Source organism: Pleurodeles waltl, chromosome 5, assembly GCF_031143425.1.
Source record: "Pleurodeles waltl isolate 20211129_DDA chromosome 5, aPleWal1.hap1.20221129, whole genome shotgun sequence".
Lineage (NCBI taxonomy): Eukaryota > Metazoa > Chordata > Amphibia > Caudata > Salamandridae > Pleurodeles > Pleurodeles waltl.
The window spans coordinates 1318660925-1318678568 of record NC_090444.1 but is presented as its reverse complement, the minus strand read 5'-3'; the positions used below and the strand labels follow the sequence as shown (position 1 = coordinate 1318678568).

At 44.3% G+C, this 17644-nt stretch overlaps 1 protein-coding gene across 2 annotated transcripts in view; it reads left to right on the top strand.

Annotated features, from left to right (window-relative positions):
* HTR1E (5-hydroxytryptamine receptor 1E) overlaps positions 1–17644 on the top strand; it is a 1159229-nt gene that overhangs the window by 994729 nt on the left and 146856 nt on the right. Inside the window, exon 5 of one of the 2 annotated variants that reach the window (XM_069235571.1) lies at positions 9013–9115. The exons of the other annotated variant lie outside the window; for it this stretch is intronic. The gene's annotated coding sequence lies outside the window, so the exon portion shown is untranslated. The remainder of the gene's footprint in view (positions 1–9012; positions 9116–17644) is intronic. 2 annotated transcript variants of the gene reach the window in all.

The window sequence follows — 17644 nt, the reverse complement described above, 5'->3', positions numbered from 1 at the left end:
GCCCACATACTGGCGGTGGGTGCTTGAGGGAATCACAGCAGCCACAAGGGGGTGAGTACAGTGGGTATTATTCTAACATTTGGCAGGTGGGGTGGGATCCTGGTGGTGGATGGGAGTTAGTGGGTGCCCCTAAGGCCAGGCCAGACATTGAAGAGTGGGTTAGCTCTAGGGTAATGGGTGTATGGCAAATGCAGTTAACCTAGCTTGTTAGCATTCCATTGCAGGCAGGGCTTTGTGGGTGCAGTTGGTGGTGTGTGGCCCTCAGGTTGCCATAACCTCTAGCCAAATCACTAGTAGTGCAATGCGTAGTGCTGAAGCCTGATCCCTGTGTGTGACGGTGTTGTGTATGCCAACTGTGGTGTTGGTGCAGTAACTGGCCCACTGTTTCCTTTTTCTCTCTCTCCCCCTTTTTTGTTCTGTCATCCTGTCCATGTGTGCATTAGCATCATCTGGTGGAGAAGCAGGGGCACCGGGGACAGAGGGAGCTGCATCCCACAGGACCCTGGAGGCAGAGCCCACCAACGCAGACTCAGATACCTCCTCTGATGGGAGCTCCCAGGGGGTGGTGGACACCTCTGTGACCACCCCAGCTGCAGGTACAGCCTCCACCCCATACCAGCACGCCATCCCAGTAGCCCCTCAGCAAGTTGCCCGTGCCCGCTCACACAGGAGGGTGGGCATCTCCTGCGCCCCAGGCACCTCAGGCCCTGCCCCAGTGAGCCCTGCTGCCCTGAGTGAGGAGGCTATTGACCTTCTGAGCTCCGTCTCACTAGGGCAGTCAACCATTGTAAATGCCACCCAGGAGCTGGCATTCCAGATGCAGCAATGCAATGCATTCCTGTAGGGCATCCACGGTGGATTGGTGGACCAAAAGTGATCGATTCAGGTTCTGGCCTCCTTTCTGATGGCAGCCATTGTCCCTATTTCTACCATCCCCCCTCCAACTACCACTTCCCAGTCCCAGTCTCCTCAACCCCAACCTATCCCATGCACACATACTGACGAGCATGCACACAAGACAACACCCAAGAGTGGCACAGGCACCACCCTTCATCCCACAAGCACTCACGCAAACACTAGACAGTCACAAACACAACCACATAACAGCCATCCACCTCACATCAGCATACTGCCCATGTACCTGCACCCAAATCCAGCAGACATACACTTCCTGCAACCACTCCCTCAACCTCCACTCCCATCCCTCCTCCTTCCTCCTGCCCAACCGTCCCTAAGAAGCTTTTCCTTGCCCAACTTGACCTCTTCCCTCCCCCCAGTCCCCTCCTGTCCTGCCCGTAAGAGCAGGGTCCCAACGACACAGCCCAGCACCTCAGTCAAACAGTCACGCAGACAGTGGTGGCACCACCTAGTCGTGGTAGAAAGTCAGTGAAGGATCCCACTCCACCAGCCAAGAAGGGGAAGGAACCCACACCTCCTGCCATGAAAGGGAAGGAGCCTGCACCTCCTGCTTTGAAGGGGAAGAAGCCCGGGACTCCTGTCCGGAAGGCTAAGGAACACGTACATCCCGCCATGAAGGGGAAGAAGCCATCAACCCCTGCCAGAAAGGGTAAGAATTCCATGCCCCATGTCATGGAGAGGAAGAAGCCCTCTACTCCAGCGGAGGCTGTCAGGGTGACACCTCCACCACCACCAGTGGTCACGCGGTCCCCACCGCCAGCTGAGGAAGTGCAGCCATCACCACCTGCAGAGGCTGCGCAGGAGACATCTCCATCTGTTCCCAATGGGCTAACATCACCACCAGCAGAGGCTGCCTAGGAGGCACTTCCATCTGCCACCAACGTGCAGCCATCACCACCAGCAGAGGTTGACCAGGAGGCACCTCCATGTGGCACCAACATGCAGCCATCACCACCAGTGGAAGCCATGCAGGCAACCCTTCAGGGGCTGCTGTACAAGGGACCCCCTCCAGAAGCAGTGGGAAAGTCACCCACCTGATAGACTGTGGCCTTGCACTTCCCAGGACAGAGACCCGGGCTTGCAGCCCCCTCCAGAACCAGTGGCAAAGTCCCCCACCTGAGAGATTGTGGCCTTGAACTCCCCAGGACAGAGAAATGAGCATGGAGCCCCCTCCAGAACCAGTGGGCTTGTTCCCGACTTTGGCTGAGGTGCCTCCCTCACCCCATCCCCCTGAGGTGCCTGCCCACTTTCAAACTGATGCCCCTTCAGAGTTCTATCTGGATGATGTCAGGATTCGAGTTGGGCCTTGGACTGTGCACTTAGGCCATGTGGGCCCTTTGTACATTGGACTGGGCAGTGTCCCTTTGTGTACATTTGTACACATCTGTTTCACTGATAATTCGATTATTTATTAGCTGTTGATATGAATACATTCACCTTGGTGCATTCTTGTTCTACTTGCATTATTCTGCTGTGTATCGGGTGCAAATTGTTTTTCGTGTGCAGCTGGTTGTGTGTATGGTGTGTGTGGTGGGTGTGTGTTGTGCGTGTGTGTGTCACTCTCATTTTCCTCCCTCCCTCCCTTCTGTGCGAGGCGGCTGTGCTCACCGTCGTCGTTTTCATCGGGGTTGGTGTTCCAGGTAGAGCATAACGTAGAAGATCATTGGAAAAACTTGCAATGCGGGTTCCATGGCGTTGTTCTTCCCTGTATCTCTGATGGTGAGACATTTCTCTTCTGTGATGCGTTTCCGCCAGGCTTTTGATGGCGTTGGTACCGCCCCAGAAAACGTGGCGGATTGTAGTGTCTTAATGTGGTGGACAGTACTTTGTCTTCCGCCTGGATGTTGATGTCTACCACCGTGGTGAGTGTTGTTTCCGCCCTGGCGGTTGGTGTGGTACATTGGCATTCTATGGGAGTTATCACCGCCATAGTCATAATTTGATAGTAGTTACCGCGAGCCTGTTGGCAGTATTACCGCCACTATATCACTCACCGCCAGGGTTATAATGAGGGCCTAAGTCTCTGGCCCTGTGCATCAGAAACAGGGAGACTGTGATATATGGTTTATAGAAACTAAGGCCCTCATTACAACCTTGGTGGGTGGCGGAGGCCGCCCGCCAAGGTTGAATGGCCGATCGGCTACCTATGCGGCCGCAAACCCACCGGCTGCATTACAACATCCTCGCTGGGCCGGCGGGCGGTAACAGAGTTTCCGCTCGCTGCCACAGCCGGGATGTCAACCGTAACATTGCAGCCGGCTCCTGATGGAGCCGGCGGTGTTGCGGCCGTGCAACGGGTGCAGCTGCACCTGTTGCGCTTTTCGCAGACAGGAAAAAGCAGGGTGGGGCTGTGCCCAGGGCCCCCACGACTCCCCTTCCCGCCAGCCTTTCCATGGCGGTCTCTACCGTCATGGACAGGCTGGCGGGAAGGGGAGCCATAATCCCCAGGGCAGCGCTGCCCTGGCGGATTATAACTGCTGGGACAACGATGGTGGGAAACCGCCGGGACAACGATGGCGGGAAACCGCCGGTCAGGGCGGTGTGACTGCGGCGCTACCGCTGCAGTCAAAATATGGCAAATTGTACCGCCAGCCTGTTGGCGGTACGATCGCCAAAACAACCCTGGCGGTCTTTGACCGCCAGGGTTCTAATGAGGGCCTAAGTTTTCCATAGTTTGATAGGGAACAGACGAGGCTCTAGTAAAGAACATGAGCCTAGACAAACAAGAAACATCAATAGAATGTGTATCTGGTTTGCATCTGAGCCCTTGTTAGAAAGGTGAAGTATAAACCATAATATTAAATGTGCGTGCTACAATTAATTTCTTCAATCAAAATGGCATTTGCAGAAGTCATAGCAGGAGATCTTGATGGAAGAAGAGGTCAGTCATTTAAAGCAAGTTCCGGATTTCCATCTACCCTCAAATGTTTAAGGTACATCCACACAGCCCTTCCTGGAGCTCGTGAGAGGCCCTGCCTTATATTTCCAGTCTCTTGGAACTGACCCTAGAAAGTATTGGACAACAGACAACGTTGAGACTTATGCAACCCTCTGGTTTCCTATGTGTCTTAAAAATATAAGGTTCTTCTTGCCCTGTCAATTGTCATCCTTGCTTCACTCATAGAGTGGGAAGTATAGGGTTTTGGTTACGTCTTGAACTCAGTTACCCCTTCACGTACTTATTCAGGGGTGTGGTACAGATTGACAAGTTCTGTTCTTTTCTCCATTTATAGCACTTACATACTGCTTTGGTGACAGATTTAACTATTTTATCATGATTTTGTTTTGCTCATACTGGGCTGTGGGACTCTCCATTTCTGCCCTTATTCACTTATTAGGGCATTAACAGCAAGATGTACCAAAGGATTTTTCCTGTTCTGTGACTATGGGAAAATATGTGGCTCTAGATGGTCTTCATATATACGAAATTTAGAACTCTTTCTCGTGAGGAACAATACAATATTCTATGAAGTTTAGCAAATCTGACCTCGCCGTTTTGCGATGCAGTCATTCAAGGTTCCGCGTCAGGATAGCAATGTTCCATTTCATTTCTTCACTCAGCTAGTCACGCCTGCTGGCCTCTTTATTTATCCAAGAATTGTCTTTCGGAGTTGTTATGTACACTGTCTGCTTCCATACGGCAGTTTGAATTTATCACTTGCCAGTGCATCATAGAAGTTAGCAATATTGTTTACCTTTTAGTCCTTTGCACTTTTAGTCTGTGCACGGTATCTTGACTCTTATCTAGACATTTTCCTTAGCATTTCCATAGAGAATGAAGAAGAGATCTCTTTATTGTTAACGACATTTTAATTGTGAAACGTTTTGGCATTTTCCTGCTTAATTGATCTCTTTTTAAGTTTCCCAGTGCGCTATGTGCCGCTAAAGGTTTATTTAAGGGGTGTTCTGAATAAAATGAGTGAACCAAAACTCTCGTTAAAATGGCCTACCACGGCTTGGAGGCAGCTAGGTCCAATTATCCTCAAGTCCAGCTCTGGCTCTGATATACCTATGGAAAAGCCCTAAGTAAGGCCTCGGTCCACAGGCTGATTATACCAGGTCTCAGGATGAAAAGAGATGAGACCAGGAGAGTCCAGGAGTAGCTGGGGAGCAAACGCTTCTTATATATGCAAAAATTTGAAACACTGCAAATTAACAATTGGTTAATAGCAGGGTCTGGTAGTGCCTCCTAGTACATTGAAATCAAGTATATTCTCCTGTCTACTAGCAGATAAGTCTTGCATTGGGTTTCAGGCAATGTATTACTAAAAGGGCAACCCTATCATTCTGGAGGTCAAAATGTATTAAATGAGTGCAACAACAATAGTCCCAAAGGGGTCTCTTTATAATGTTTTAGACTGTTGAGGCTGGATTACAAGGAAATTCTAGTAAAATCTTAAATGTTACAAAACGTTCAATTATTCACACACAATACACCAAAATTGGAGAATCAAAAATATATTAGTTTTATCTTTTGGAAAACATCTATTTACAAATAAGACTATGAGGTTGGAGCAATAAAAATCCGTAAAATACATGAACATTATGATAATAAAAAAACATTAGCAACAGAAAGAAATGAAAGTCAGAAGAACATTTACAAAGAGCGTGCACATCAATTGAAGCACCATAATTAATTAGGACGCCTTTATGGAATCAATCTGCATATAACGAGGTTTCATCCAGTATGTGTCAGGTGTGCTCATCACCATCAGACCAAAACAAAGAGTCTGTCAATAATTCAATTTCTCATAGCTCCCAAGGAAACAATCCATCCAAGCCAGTGAGGCTTATTGGCTATCACCAATTTTTACTGTAGTAATTCATCTGGGTAAATAAAACAGCACTGTTTAACATCTATATATATGGCCTCTTGCATAATGTATATGCTCTTTTCGGATCACAGCCTATACATATGCGAATTACACTCAGGGCCAGATTTACTAAGGGCTTGTGTTGCCCTTCATTGGCATTTAGTAAGCCACATAAAGCCACCTTTTCTGGCTCTGCATGGTCTAGGAAATCAAAGTAATACAAGGCAGCACATATCACTGCCTTGTGTTACTTTGTAGCAGGGAGGCATTCTATGAGTGGAGTATTGCCGCTCCCATGAATCCACCCATGGAATCTGCCACATTCTCAGATTTACAAAGAGTTGTAAACCTTGTAATGCCTCCCAGACCCAGGTGTAACAAGGAGAAATATAATTATTTCTCTACGTTAATTCCTTTTTCTATGTGTGATGCATTCCGCATCTAATATGGAAAAAATAGATCCCCTTTGGGAATTGTTTTTGTGCAGGAAGGTGCCCCTTCCTGCACAAAAATAATCCCAGCTGTATCACGGGCACCCTGGCACAGTGCTACAATTGTGCCTTCGTAGGCGCTAGGCTGCATACAGTGCACCAGCACAAGGATGTGGCAGAAATGTGCCATATCTATGTATATATGCTGCTTTTCTGATGTTTACCTTTCACGCGACGCAGCACAGCAAGTTGCCTTGCTACGATGTGTTGTCTGACATGTTAGTAAATACAGCTAGATGAGCCTCCACTGGTTGCAACTCAGCACAGATAACACTGAAATATTGATAGCTAATGGCAAGCCTAACCTTTGGCAACCTAATTTCCGGCCACCTGATTTCTATCCTTGTCCTAAGTTTAAAGAGCCTGGTTCTTAAAGTGGATGCCTCGTTTCAGTTGGGAAGGCAGATTCCTGCTGTCATATTCTCTTGTTTCTCTTTCGACCACTCCTCCCCTTGTTGTCTTATGACTGCAGAAAATGTTGAATCTCGGCCAATACAGGGTCATGAGTAGACTTCTCTAAGGGCCAGATTTATGAGGGGTTTGCACTTGTACATGCAACATGGTTCATGTTTGGTGCAAACCACTGAGTCATATTTTTAAGCCACACAAAGCCACTTCGCGTGGCTTTGAATGGCTTAAAAAAATAGAAGTAATAGAAGGCAACGCAAGTCGCTGAGTTGCCTTACTTTGTGCTAGGAAGGCATTCCATGGGTGTTGTATGGGTGGGAAACCTAGGAATGCGTTAAAATCATATGCCTCCCCAGGTGAGGCATCACAAGAAAAAATATCCTATCTTCTTGTTTCTCCATGTTTTTCCTTTCTATGTGTGCTGCATTTTGCAGCACACATAGAAAGAGGAAAAAGCCTCTCAGGATTGTTTTTTGCGTAGGAAGGTTTCTCTTCCCACACAATAACAATCCTGTCTGCAACGCAGGCACCCTTGCACCATAGTGCAAAGATGCCTGCATTGGCGCTAGACTGGGGGAAGGACAGGAAAGCACCATGACCCATAGTTATACTTTTTTTGCACCGCTTTTGCATCATTTTTTGATGCAAAAGCAGCACAAACATACAAAATATAATTGTATTTTGTAAGTTTGTGGCACTTTTACGTCAAAAAATGACGCAAATGCAGTGCAGAAAAAGTATAAATATGGGCCCATATTGGCTAAATACAGCACATTCCTGCCCTTTCCCTAGACGCACGGCAGAGCAGCAATGTGACTTGCTGCCCTGCCCTGTGCCACAGTTTTCATACATCTGCTCCAAAGTCCTTACCTAGTCATCAAGAATACATCCCTTACTAAGCACTAAGGGCCATATGTACAAACACATTTTTCCATAGACACAGAATGGGTAAAATCCTTTGCTACATCTGGCCTTAAGTCACGAAATATCGGGCAGTCAACCTGGTGGTCAGCTCTCCTCGTTGCTCATGCTAAGGCCATTCTGACTGAACTACACCGGTTACCTGTGTGTAACTGTTATTTTCAAAACAGTAAGTATAATCTTACTCTCTCTATAAGGTAAATTACCTGAACCCATCTTGAATAGAATTAATAAGTACATCCATCCCCACTAGGAATGTCTCGTCAGGATCATTGATTTATTTGATCAATACTTCCTTATAGAGAAAGCTTTTGGGGTACGGGCCTTCCTCTCAAATCTATTGCGTAATTTCAATAATTGTTCCATGAAATATCTGAAATTATGCTAATGGCACCAGTCATGTACCGTTCACTTGCACGGAAAAAATGTGAATGAGCAGAACGCTAGTGGGTGTGGTTTGTGGCGCTTGCATTTTTAGCTTTGTAGCGCCAAATGTGTCCTCACGTCCAAAATGTACATGAGGACGCGCTTCATGCTAACTGTAGCACCATATGCCATTTTCATGTAATTTCGTGTAATTTTTCCAGTCTTTTTTAGCACTTCTGCATAAGCAAGTTATACAAATTGTGCACAACCCAACTGAAATCACGGTGGTACCTGTAGATACATTCCTGTTTTCGTTCACTCCCACAAACAGTGCCAGGGGGATGGTGCACTGTATAAAATCAAACTCAAACTGCCAGCGGCAGTCTGGCACAATGCTCCTATCACAGAAGGGAGCATAAATACCTATACTTCATTAATAGAATACATCTTATAACCGACATTAAACTAATTCAGTTGCATCATTCCCTCACACACTTCGAAGAAGGAAGTAATTATCTCCAAAGGCTTAGAGTGATGAAGCAGTGACGCATCTAGCCGTCAAGAAGTGTGAAGTGTGAATCCGTGGAGGATACAGGAGTGGTTTGCTGCAGAGTTAGAAAGGAAATGGGGCTCTTGACAGCTACAGTACCTACCACATGACTGCCTGTGCCTGATCCATCAGCACCTCTTTTTGGCGTCCTTCCCCTTTCATGACCAAACAGAATGTTGGCATTGTCACATGTCTATGGAATGTAGTACGGGAGGAATAATTACCCAAACAAAGTCCCTCCGTACTTTTCAAGTGTCTATCTTTCAACATCTGCCTATCTGCTCACATGCTCATATCAGCAGGGTGCATGTGGTGGTGCACATTATCTGATTATTTTCATTTTGTATTTAATCATTATGCGAAACTTCTGTTCAAGCAATTATTAAGTATTTATATTTTTAGTTCACCATTTGCAGTTTCCATATTAAATTTTATTTTATCTGCTTAGCATGTAATATCCATTAATAGTATGGCATTATATTATATTATATTATATTATATTATATTATATTATATTATATTATATCATATTATCTTGATATAGGTATGAAATTACAATGATGCTAAGGAGTTGAGCGATAGCTGCAAAGTCTGGAGTAAACAGCAGGTCACCAAGGAAGGCCAACTCCACCTGTTAACCCTCATTGGTCAGTGATCTATATACCATTAAATGAGGTGCAAGCAACACCTGTTATTGTAAATGACAAAACCTGCGGTGTGAAGTATTATCATGCAATATATTGATATTATTATTATTAGTAGTAGTGGTAGTATTACCATTGCAACTGCTCCTACTACATATATGAAAAAGTATACATTAAGTTGTATTTGCGAGACATTCTAAATCATTTTTGTGTTTCTTATTATTTACCTCTTTTCCCATGGAAGCCCCTAGAGTTTCCGCTAGGAGGATGTCCTATTTTGCCTGCTGATCATTCCCCGAATCCACTGTCTGACAATGATGGTGGGGGGGGAGGGGGGGACTTTTTTTTCATTTCGGTGGGTTATAAAGAGCTGAGTATCATCTTACAAAAACGTTTTAATGACAAATCGGTATTTGGGGCTTAGAAAAATGACTATGCTTAAAGAGGCTGATTACAGATGAATCCATGTACACAATAAACCATGAGTTATCATAAAATAATAAAAAAACAAAAAAAGATGAATTTGATGTGATAATACATCGTTTTGAAAACATAAGGAGAGAGGCAAACAGTCATATTGTGCATGAGAACAATGTAGTATATAGAATGGAGTAAGTTATGATTTACGGTTCTACGGTGGTGTAGAAGAGGACACCATCCACAGTGCAGAAAGTGCATTGTAAGAACTGGTCCAAAACTGGCAGAGCTATGCTCTGGACACAACTAAGGAAAGAAAAAAAAATAGATGACTTTAACAGAGGACTACAGAGGTAAGAGCCCTTCTTTTATAAGGTGTAGATTGTCATACTTTGGAGAGCTGAAGAACAGGGGTAGATGGCCCATAACATAATTGGAGAAGAGCTGACACAACAGCAGAAGGATGCCTCAGCTAAACTGGAGAGGTGAATGAGTGCCCTGCAGCTGGGGCATTCAACCACCAATCCATGGGTGGAAACCTCTACTACTACTACTGCCAGCACAAAGACTTTACACTTTCATGCCACTGCTCAATTCATCTCATGAAGCAAAATGGAATCATGCTGTGGATGAGAAGCTGCAGGACTAAGCAAGATGTTGTTCGAGAAGCCTCAATGAGAAATCTGCTGCTTAGCCACTGTTTTGATCTGCACAAGGATGAAGAGGAGCCCTGTGTGAATACAAAGAGCAATGTAGTGAATGCTGATGGTGGTACATTAACTGTTGCCCCCACACACACGGGCATAGCTTGAGGGGAGGTGTTTGGAGTGTGACCCCCCCCAAATGCATTATTTGTTTATTAGTTGGGTTTGGAGACTCTGAGACAGGTCAGTATCATTTTTGTTCATCATTCTCATTTCCCTAAGCATTTTTCGCATGTTTATTTTTTGGGATGTAAACTTAAATATATATATATATAGTGACTGGTTTACCAAAAAAAGTATTAAATGTGCTCCTGCAGACGTATTGACTGAGTGAGTGCAAAATTACTACTTTTTGTAATTCACAAACATTGGCAGTAATAGACTTGGAAAGCTGTGTCATTCTCCGTTTTCCAGACATATTAAGAGGAATCAAACACCCAAAAAGGTGATGGAATCAATGCTTGTAAACAGGGTTGACTTTAGAGCCGGTGGCGCCAAGTGCAACATTTTATTTTGCCGTCTTCCCCCCTCTAATGACCTCCTTCTCACGGATTGCTCCATTACCACCCTTCACCAGTGCCCCTCACCTCTCCATAAACCCTCTCTCAGATACATTTCATTTGTTCTAAAGCACTGGTTGGGGTTAATTTTAATAAGAATGTATTTCTACCCAAACAAAACTTTTTCAGCAACATTAGAAGTAAATTATGAAATACTAGGGAAAACACAAGGTCCTAAACCATACTAAGCAGTTTGAATGCAGCTCTTTGACAACAGTTCATAAATCACTGTGTTACATTAGGACTTATGAACTGCAAGTAACAAAAGGAACTCTGTGACCAAAGCAGTAATCCACTAAGCTAGACACATAAAATAACACTCTGTGATCTGCATATTACAGGTTCTTTCTCCTCCACTACTTTATGATGAGTAAACTGCCAAAAGCCAAAACTCTAATCTCTTTCCAGCAGGAACGTTAATTACAAGAGTTATCTTGACATTTTTATTGTTGCCTGAAATCTGCTGGACTGAAGGTCAGCACCAGGTGCAGCTGCACCAGTTGCACCGCTCTAAAAACGGCCCTACCTGCAAATAGTCTTACCAGTGGCATTTGCTTTGGGTTGCATTCCAGCCCAATGTTTCACGCGCACTGTGTCACTCTAGACAGAGGCTCTCCTAATGAAAATATCATGGAAACAGTTGATGCTGAACCTTGTCCATCTCACCCCCTCGCCCTGCAGCCCACTGCTTTTTTAATTAGGACATTTGAGCTTCACAACCCCCGTATCTCACTGACGAAGCTACTCAATGCCCACACAAAAAACACAGATTCACCTATACAAGAAATTTTTATAGTCAGTGGTCAAATGTGTTCATCACCTAACCCGTCTGACTGTTGTGTGTTTAGCATAGAGTGATGTAAAAAGCACAGTAACCTTATGCTAGTAGATACAAGCAACTGCTGAAATAACAAATATAGAGTAAGTGTTCAAAAAGTGGCAAAGCATGAGATATATGCGACTATGCATCTTGGGAGCAATGTGCTGTCACTCTAGTGGTCAGTTGCATTAAACAATTATATATACTGTAGAGAGACAGAGAACATCAGTATTTGGAAAATACAAATACATGCATGTAGGTGTGGCACTTGACAATTACATGGTAACACCAGTGTTAAAAATACCTTCTTAAAGACACCAGTCTGGACATTTCGCAGCTAATATTCACCTTGCAGGCTCTTGGCACACATTCCATTCCATTCTGAGCCTGATATCCCCCTTCATTTCATCATGTTCGACTTGCCTCCCAGCGGGCCTACCACTAACCATGCATCAGCATTTCCGTGATCCCAGGTAGGTTTGTACAATATATATCTATGTATGAAGCACAATGTTAATAATGCTACATTCATATATATTTTATGTCATTGCACTGAGAAATGGGTGAGACTGAAGTACCCTTCCCAGATGTTCCAGGCTTAGTGATTGTCATGCCCATCTAACACTAGGGCAGATGTTATGAGGAGGGGTACAGTGCAGCACATTCAATAGACGGGAAGACTTGGACCACACTTGTTTTACCAGACCCATTTCCTACATTTCACCATTAACAAGCAGGTTAGAATGCAACGGGGAATGCAGGTGAACAAATTTAATAGCAATAGCCATTAGGGTAGGGAAAAGCCCAACAATAAGCAGAAATAGGGAAATGGGCTCAGTGAGGTCACAGTCCATGTTATTATGAAAAATGAAGGTGAACTTAACAAAATATAATGGAATGGGAGAGTTTATGACCCTGGCTCAGAGAACAATAGCCTGCCACTGAGCTTAGGAAAGGCCATTGTGTTTTAACTGACAACCACTTATCAGGAATGAGCTGTCTGGGAGGGGACAGGAGGGGTTGCCAGAACAAAGGGCAGATTTAGCACTGTCTCTTTTGACTTGAAAGTGTCTGAAAGGGCTTCTAATCATTCCCAGGACCCTCCCAACAGCCATCCTCCACAGCTGGAATACACTAGCGGTGGGCGTAACTCATATAATTTTCATACCATAATTGTGCATATTTACAGCTAAATTTCGTGAGATTGCACGAAATTATGCAAGAAGTGTAGCCCTGCATTTAGCACTATTTTCTTAGCACAAAATGCACATTTGCATCCAAAAACGAGCCAAGGATACATTTTATGCTTATAAAGTAGCACTGAATGCAGTGGAAAAGGGACAGCAGCAACTGCTCGCGCTCTAGTGCTATGCTCTTGCAGTAGGCATATTTGCCCCCAAATTACTCTAAATTATGCGAGGGGGTGTAATCACATAATTTTCAGTAATTTTGCATCACAAGAGTATTGTGAGATTACCAAAATTACTCCAATGTATTTAAAATTTTACCCTTGCCTGGAATACACATCCTAGGGTGGGACAGTTAACGATCACGGCTCAGAGGACAATGGCTTGCCTCTGGACCCCAGAAACACCAATGGGTGTTAATAGCAGTTAGCAGGAATTGCCATCTGGGAGTGCACAGCAGCAGTTAGCAGAACAAAGGGCCGCTTTAGCACTATCTCTTTTGACTTGGAGATAAAAGGAAGAGATTCTTCTATTTATCCACAGGACCCTCTCAGACAATCAGACTTCAGCCACAGTAGGAGACAAAACCAGTTTTGACCCTTTAGTTATGAGAGAGGCCAAGAAGTTGCCTTGTGACAGCTGAGTTCTCCCGTGTTGAAACAGACTATTCTGGATAATTGTATACTAAAGCAAAGAATGAGTACTGCAAAAGGAGATGGAGGGAATTTAGAGAAAATAGTTTGGATTAGATGGTAGATTTTCTCCAATCACTGGCTAGTACACAGGTTAGTACACAATCATTGTTTCCTCAGAACATGTTTGGACTGAGAAAGACTCAATCTGGAAGAGTTTCTTTTAGAAGAAGTAGAATCCAGACTTCTGCTTCCTGCTGGAAGAAGAGGATTCACACTAAAGTTCAAGGACTCCTCGATCCTTGTGGCACCCAGGGGCTGAAAGTGCTCTCCAATGGTCTAGTGTTCGGTTTCCTGTTTACTGCTTCACAGTGGCAGCTGATTCCTTTTTAAAGTGGTTGGGCGATCCGATGGGCACTCCAGGAATGCCCTTAGGGGCAACAGCAAACCTCTCAATCATTGTCCATTATGAATAGTGTTTATAACAGGCCACGATTAAGAGCTCTGGAATTGAGGTTGAAGGCAGTGTGAGTTTCTCACGCTACCTGGCAGTGTGTAGAAATAAATGAAACTGTATGGACTGCAGCTGCTCGCCCTCCTTGTTTCCTCTTTTTTATTTTCTGCAGGTTAGTAAACTCCTTAAATATATTGATCTCGGGGCAGTGGATTAGCAGCCAACCCTCTTCCTGCCGATGCATACAAGAGAATTAAATTAAAAAAGTAAATACGAACCCCATGGAAGTTTGAGCGGGTTTAGAACTCTAAGCAGTACCCCAAACTTTGGCGATTGGTAAGTGGGACATTCTTACCTACTGGACAAGTTATTAGGGGGCAGATTAGAGTACAGCATCCCATTTAGATGCCTTATTCGGCACCATCAGCATCGTCTGTATTTGAGCGTCATGCTTTAGCAGCGGAGATATAGTTGCTTATATTCCAAGTAGTCAATAGTGATGCAAATTATCCACGCCAAGAGCAAAAAGGAATGGGGAATCGTATGGGTGAAGTTACAATGGTGGGCAGGTTCAGGGCTTGTCTGTGCTAGCAGGTGTAGCATTATTTACTGTACAGAAGTATGTGCTGCTCTGTGCTGTGCACACACACTTGCAGGCGGTAAAGCACAGTAGCAGGCAAGACAACTCTTCCTTGTGAACCACCTGGAAACAATAACAGTCTATGCTCAAGTCAAAATAAATAAACAGAGCTCTGCAGTGTAAATAGCTTGCAATTCAGCCTGAGCAGAAGAGCTTACGGTGATCTGTATGCAGTCGATAATATGATCTCCTTGTGTGGGTCAGTAACATTCAGTGGTACCATGCATTATAAAACAGTAAATTAAAATGTACTTACCTTCGCCAGTCCTCTGCAGCAAGGGGTCTCTGAGTCAACTCCCCTAACTAATCCAGATGTTTCTCTCATGCTGTTAACCAGCTTGAGACCAATGCCAGGATTGGTTGGAGTGGGTTGACTAAGCGTTCCTACAGGCACTGGAGGCCTGTGCCTGCTCTCCATCCAGCTGTCTAAGACATCTTGCACTTTAAACTTTAAGTGTGCACCACTCCTCTTCTGCTCCTGCCCCAACATTTGGCTCAGGCTGGCCAGCTGCACTGAAAAATAAATCTGTAATAAAATTATTTTATTACAGTTTTATTTTTCATGTTTGTTGCACCGGCAGCAGGGTGGGTGAAGATCCCCCGCCATAACCAATGCACCACCACTGCTGTGGAGAAGCAGAAGGATTCCTTACTGCAAGAGGGCAAGCTGACTAAAAAAGGCTATACTATGAAGAAGACCTGGCTGGAAAAAGACTTGGTGCCCAGAAACCTGGCCTGAGAAGCAAGGGCTGCTAGATTGACCAGAGTAAATCTCTCCCAGCAGTGGGAAACTAGGCTTAAAGGCAAACCCTTTGACCAGGGCAACCTGCTCAATTGCAGTCAGCCTGAAATTGTACCTTGGTCCTGGTTCACCATGGAACAGTTATTTTCCATAGTGCTTGACTTTTCCAGGCACTTTTTGTCTTAAAAGCATATTTTGATGATCCTGGTGTCTTTTTGCTCATTAGAGTGTTCCCTATTTTACTAAATTGCTTTAAAAATGTAATTGTGTTGTGGTCTTTATATTAAAGTTCTTGGTGCTGCTTGAACTAATGGGGCACTACTTTGGGGATTGCCTGTTGCCTTTGTTACAGCTATTAAGGGTTGATCAGAGAGTCTCTCTGAACTGTCTTTTGAGCTAACTAGAGGTGGTTTATTGAATTGGTAGGGGTATCCTCCTTCCAAGTTAACTTTCCATTTTCTCACAACCTCAAGATATGTTCATATTCCCCTGCTTTCTAAAAGGGCCATAAAATATATGATACATTTTTTGAATAACCAGACATAACAGTAAGTAAAATATGTAGTCACTAATGAAGGAATTGGAAATGTAATTGAAAGTCCATAAAGGATTATATGATGAATACACACAGCAGACAGCCAAATGGCTTAGGGCATTGTTGAAAAAAGGTTAAAGATGGAATTAAATGTATCATTTGTAGTTATAGCATTCCTAACAGACAGTAAGGAAAACAATTCCTTGCAGCTGGATATCGTGTAGAACTTCCAACTTTCCATTATAGGATGGGGAAATTCAAAATCTTGGTTGAAGTGGAAAAACTATGCCTTAATGAATGACGAAGTTTACAGACTTCACATGCAAATTTTTAATTTGTAAATACATTCTTCCAACTGTGTGAGGTATTTGGCTTTCCTTTATGGTTGCCTTAAATAAGTAAAAGTGAAGAACATAGCAATAATTTAATAATTTCAGTAGATTTCAAAATGAGGAATAATTTTGTTCTAGCTGAAATAGCTTTTTCTACATCCTGAGTAATGAACGTCATGTATCCATATCAAATGATTGGTTTTATTTTTCTTTGGCATCCAGGACCCTTACAGAATAGTTTATTTCAGGTGAATGCGTCCTCTAGATATTAAGATCACCTATGCCTTTGAGGCCCACTACTTTACATAAGAATTTTTAAAGAGCTCACAAGGACAAGTTGGTGGAGTTCAAAGCTCCTCCTCAGAGCTATTGAATGCAGAGAAATGTGAGCGCTCCACCACCTGATGCTACCTCCCACGTAAGGCCGACATCCAGGAAGAGATTCCAGCATTTCCTAGGGAATGAGAAAGGACCTCATTGGTGCCATCACAGTGCCACACTAAACAGCGGTGGTTAACAATGCAGGCCACTCAGTGGAGGTCCAATGGAGATGTGAATGGATGACAACTCTTCTATTTTGCTTGCTGATGTAACCAACATACTGATATGGAACAGTGGGATGATGCTTTCTGGTGAATGGCACTTCCTGGAGTCCTCGACATTGACAATGACAAGTTGGCAGTCCGGGAGGCCACCGATGCGCCAGGAGTGGGTCCTCCTTTTGCATCTGCCTTCAGGCTTGTGCGCAGAGGTTGAATGACTGCATCTGTACTGGGAGGTTTTGCGATCAGCGTGGGAAGGTAATGCAAAATAAATAAAAAACGAATCCCTTTATTCTACAAGTGTTTGTAAATTGTAAAGTCTCAGAATATGTCAGTGTTAACTGTTCTCTAAATAATCTAAAAGCCTTTTCAGATCAAGCGTTTTTATCTGACACATCCTTGTTGGAAATGGGGTCTCTGGTTGGCAGTCGGCTTGCACTCTGTTCAAGCAGGGACTCTTACTCTAGTCAGTGTTAGGGAGTTACACTCCTAAGACAACCCCTGCTCACCCCCATGGTATCTTGGCACAAGCAGTCAGGTTCATCTCTTCAATATGTAAAGTATTTGTGCCAACACACACAGTAATCCAGTGAAAACACTACAAAATGGACACCACACCAGTTTAGAAAAATAGGTAATATTTATCTAAATCAAACAAGACCAAAATGAAAAAAATCCAACGTACACAAGTCAAGATATAGGCCCTCATTACGACCCTGGTGGTTGGCAGAGAAGTGGCGGTCTTACCGCCAACAGGCTGGCGGTAAAAAAATTGGAATCATGACACCGCCATGGTCAGCCGCCACTTCTCCGAACCGACCGCCAGGGCGGAGACGACCGCTGGGCTGGAGACTTGGGTCTCCAGCCCGGCGGCCGTCACAAGACCGCCGGAGGTATCATGACCCGGCTGACCGCCATGGATTTCATGGGGTTGGGAACCGCCATGAAATCCATGGCGGTAAGCACT